We start from the raw sequence: 5004 nt of genomic DNA, 5'->3' as shown, positions 1-5004 counted from the left end.
TATTATTATCATTTTATTTCAATTATTAAACTGTTTTTATCTCAACCCACGAGTTTTTCTAACTTGTGCTCTTCCAATTCTCTCCCCCATCCCACTGGGTGGGGGGGAGTGAGCGAGCGGCTGCGTGGTGCTTAGTTGCTGACTGAAATTAAACCACGACAGAACAGCACACTAAAATCAGGAGAAAAGAACCAGTTGCAAGAAAATTTAGGAAACAGCTGTTTCTCAAAACCTTTCGGCAACACATTTGAAGTCTAAACACACTGAAACACTCCCAAAAGTGGTATGCAGGTTGGAAGATGTTAACGAGTCCCAGAAGTGAGCAAGCCCTGCTGCAGGGAGAGAGAGTGATCTGTGTGTAACTGCACTCCCCCTTGTTTCTTGACAGGCTGCTATTTGAAGGGCTATTGCTTCCTCTTTAACCTTCAGCCTGAAGAGAAATGTGAGCAAAGAGCGATACGAGCTCCTTCTCAGAGCATGTTGAAGGCCAGCCAAAAAAAATCACGTATCGCTCTGAACTGTTGTAGCACCTGGTTGCCATCCATTTGCCATCGGCGTGATAAGGAAGACAACGGCACTAAAACTGTAGTACCTACATTTTACAGAGTATTTTCCACTCCCAGCCTCATCCCACTGTGTCCTACGGGGAAACTCACACCCACCTCTGACACCCACAGAGCCAGCCGTGTTCATTTTCTAAAATAGTTTTCTGAAAGCTGTTCTGAAATGATTTTCCAAGGGACACTATCAGAGATGGTTTTATTTCTTGTTAACAGCCTTCTGAACTACCTCCCCCAAAATTTCCTTAATTATCAGGCAAGCCAGCGCTATAATGGCTCTGGAAACAAATCAAACGCTGTATGGGAGCCCCCAGAGCTTGACAGCAGAATCATTTTAAATCTTTTCAGTTGGAAACATTTCTTATCAAAATAGGAAATATAATGTTTATCTTTTAGCCATGTGTGCTGAATAGCTGTATCACCCTGAGACAACAGAGAAGCACTTTCATTGTTTCTCAGCAAGCTTGTTGACAATACCACAGCATTTAAAGGCCAAATCCCAGGCTTCCAGTTTCTAAATTTAGATGGAGTTCAGGGACAGCTGTAATTACGCATGCATTTATCCATCCTCCTCACAGTATTTTCTCCAGGTACAAAGTCATCCCAAGATGCCATCCAGATTCTCTGGAATACAAATAACCCCCCATTTGACTAATAAGGGCTGCTTCCATTTCAAGAGGAGATTTAGACCACCACCACAGCTCTGGACGCAGATCAAAGCACTGGGTAGACAAGAGAGAATATAAAGGAAGGGTAAAAAAAAATTTCACCATTCCAAGATGAATAATTCCAGAGGGAAAAGACAAAGGAATACATTGAAATACACAACACCGATTTCTCAAACCTCTCTGAATGTTTCTCAAGTACATGATGAAGAGTCAATCAGCATGGCAGCTGGACAGACAGATGCTCATATGTCAACAGCAGGATTTTAATAATTAACTCAGACTGGAGGGTTGCAGGAGGGACTGCGTTTCACGCTCGAGTAGACAGGGAGAAGCTTAACCCGTTATTTCAAGCACAGCCTAGAAACTTCAGAGATAGCTCCCAACAATTCACCTAACCAAATGGCCAGATGGACAAAGAGAAGAGAGGGAGATGGAACAGGAATAGACCAGAGGAGGAGGAACAGCAATCTGGAAATTCAGCTGTGAGCCCCACCACAGAGCAGTGGTACAGCACTTTTGGAGAGGCTGCATTTCCCCCAGATGCTGCAAGTGTGCTTGGGACCGTGAGCAGAGCAAGTCAGCAAGGCAATGCTGCCAAAAGCCGCCCGGAGGCACATCACCATCTCACTGCCAGTGCCGAGAAGCAACCCTTCAAATCCAGATTGCTGTATCTCTTGCCTGCTCATTGGCAAAGCACTTACAGGAAAGCTGGCATAGGCTACACACTTAGGGAGGCCCTTGCAGCAACAAGGGAAGTGCTTTCTTAGACACTTATGCTGATCCATTTGTATCTGGCCACCTAATGAAGTTCTGCTGTGCCATATTTCACACTCTTATTCCTACTAAGAAAAGACTGCAAGATTAAAAAAGTGACTGGATAGAAGTATAGAAATCAGGCCAGTTTAGCTCTTCCAAGAAGTAGAGAATAGATTCACAGAGCAGGAAAGAGCATTTTTCTTTTGGAAAAAAACATAACTCAGGGTAGATATAACTAGTGGTTAGGAGGTAGATGGTTACTAAGTAGTTATAACTACCCCGAGCAAGGCTGGCCAGAACAGCCATTCTCAGGGTTTCCATGGCCAGGAGAGAGCAAGCACTGCTGGAGGAAGAGCACTTTAAGAAATGATGTGAAAGACAGGAGGAAAGAGAGGGTGAGAAGTGGTGGGCAGACAACCCAACAGAGGAAAGTCAGTGGAGAAGCGATTGCTTGGTAAAGGAAAGTGAACAGCCAGCCCCCAAACTGCGGTTCAACAACCATGCACCTACCAGCCCATATTCTACTGATGACATGGAGCTTATAATAAGGGATAGCCTCTTAACCCCTTTGCCAAACTGCTTATGGGCTGACATGGGACGTTACCGCAGACCCCACAGCCGTGGTGCCCCTGGTTTCTGTTCTTTAGATCAGCCGGGCACCCAAAGCAAGGGGGGCACAAGAGCAAGTGTCCGTGCTCACCTCAGCCCTGTACTGCACAGCACTTCTCTGCTCGCATCCTGTACTCCCTCACCACTGTGAAATCGGATCTAGGCACCAGAGGACAAAGAATTATTTGCAATAAGCGCACATAACCATTTCCTCATTTTTGCAATTCTTCAGGCTTTTCCTAAACTTGTTACAGCAGAAACACTTGGATCCTTTCCCCCCCTTTCTCACCCCACCTGAGTTATCACCTGTCTCAGTTGCACTGGGCTGTCATTACCAGCCACCAAGTTAACAAACCCCATTCTTTCTAGCTCACTGCCCTTTCTGCATTTTGTCACTACAAATTAGCCAGCTGCTGACAGAGATCTCCCTGGCAGGCTGCCCTTGTCAGGATTACAGAGGGGTGAGCACGGCAGGAACGCTACTCTCCCACTCCCCCAGCCCTCTCCCACAGGCTCACCAGGAATCACAGGGGAAACAGCACCTGAAGACCTTCCTCAGAGCTATCAGCCCCTTAAGGGGACTTGCACAGGAACACAGCCCTGCCTGAAACACTCCCCAGCATATTCCTGCTTAGTCTAGTAGTTAATGAGTTAGTGTTTACCTGACCAGCTCCATCAGCCTCACTCCACCAAAGCTCTTCTAATATTTGCAATCTACCTGCTTACTGCCAGGCTAATTACAAGCTTTGACTTCTTATTAGGAACTAAAGGACAGCTTTCCCCCGAGGTCCCTGAGGGCACACAGAGGTACCTGCTCCTCTGCAGCACTGCTGCTGTAAACCCCCAGCTGATACTGCCCTGCCCTTGTCCCCTCCAAGAGCCTGTTCAACACATGTTCATCCAAGCCCAGGTGTCCTTCTGGGGTCTGATCCCAAGACTACGGAGATCAACAGGACTCTGCAGATCTCAGCTGGCTTGGGATGGGGTTTCTAGAAAGGCAGCGGGAGAGCAACGCTACTCTTGAGTCCAGCCTGCAAAGCACCACGCTGTCCTACAGAAACCTTAATTCCTGTTCCAAGTGTATCTTTTATTCTCATGCAGAAGTGAGGTTTTGTTTTGCCCAAATAACTTGTTAAAGGGGAGAAGGAGGAAAGAAAGCAGCATCATGAGTTTTTCTTACAAGACGGCCTTTTTAAATGAAAGTAACTCATTAAGAACAGAGGCAAGGCTGTAAAGGATTTTACCGCCAAACAAGCACAAATATTCTGTTATTTTTGCCAGTTGCCACCAAACTAACAGCATGAATTTCTCATTGCAGCTCTAGAGGGAAGTCCACTGAGTCGATAACAACTTATACTGCAGCCCAATTCTATTAAAGAAGTCACCAATCACAAGAATCATCCTGTAGGCTAAATAAAGGTTCTCTGTGTGCGGGCTCTGCTAAAACGAGCCACAGCACAGAGCGAGGTTATGAGATAAAGCTCCTCTGTGGTGGAGAAAGCGGAGTTTGCCATGCCGTTTGAATTGCAGAACGGAACCCAACGTGTTGCAGGGCAGGTTGGGATTAGTAAATACAAGTAATCAGCTGGCTGGAAGCAAACACCGGCTGTCAGAGAAGCTCCCAGAGCAGTTTATCAAGGCAATATTTCCTCCGCAGAAGGAAGCTTTTAAATAGTTACATAAAATTCTTTTTTAGTTGGTTACAGCCAACACCGAGATCATCTCGGGCTGAGCTTTCAGACCATGAGTAATCACTGTTTTGGGCAAGAACTCGCTCAAAGTTTCTGTGGATAATTGAGAGGGGAAATGGAGATTAATTGAGGAATTAGGAAGTTACATTTTCTTATCTGCAAAGGATTTATGCTGTCACTCATGACTTGCTGTAGGCCTGATAAAAAAAACCATAGTGCAGTTCCAATTATGACTGCAACTTAGATGTATGACCTGGGAATTTAGGCCAGACGTAGAGTGCTCCGAAATGAACCTGTATCCTATAATTGCTCTGAGTCTGCTAAGCTACAGCAATACTGAGTAATTCATTGCTTACAGCCCAGGCTTAATTTTTATTATTTCTGACTCACCCCTCATTAAGCAGACAGCAATACTTAGCTTATCTAGCCTTCAAAGAGCTTCACATATTAACTCACAACACCCCTGGGCAAGAGCCATGAATAACTACCACTGTATTTAAGAAGGAAGAATTAAGACCAGGAAGCCACATCACCTCTGAGGCCGCATCCAAAGGAGATATGCCAGCCTCCCCAGCATCCCTCTGGTTTGTTCTCTGTTCAGCAGAGAGAAAAGCCTCTCCCAAAAGGTGCAACGGGAAATATTTTGCCTGGCGTGGCAACAACCAGGTACCTACCCTGCTGCTGAAGTGCACTAGGTCCTCAGCAGGACCAAGAAGGAGA

The 5004-nt window shown here is 45.8% G+C and overlaps 1 protein-coding gene across 1 annotated transcript in view; it reads right to left on the bottom strand.

Annotated features, from left to right (window-relative positions):
• Nucleotides 1-5004, bottom strand: part of NKAIN4 (Na+/K+ transporting ATPase interacting 4) — a 29250-nt gene that overhangs the window by 20682 nt on the left and 3564 nt on the right. The gene's annotated exons all lie outside the window — the stretch shown is intronic.

The sequence above is a fragment of the Aptenodytes forsteri genome, unplaced genomic scaffold (assembly GCF_000699145.1).
Source record: "Aptenodytes forsteri isolate BGI_AS27 unplaced genomic scaffold, ASM69914v1 Scaffold47, whole genome shotgun sequence".
Lineage (NCBI taxonomy): Eukaryota > Metazoa > Chordata > Aves > Sphenisciformes > Spheniscidae > Aptenodytes > Aptenodytes forsteri.
This window is presented reverse-complemented; position numbering and strand designations above follow the sequence as displayed.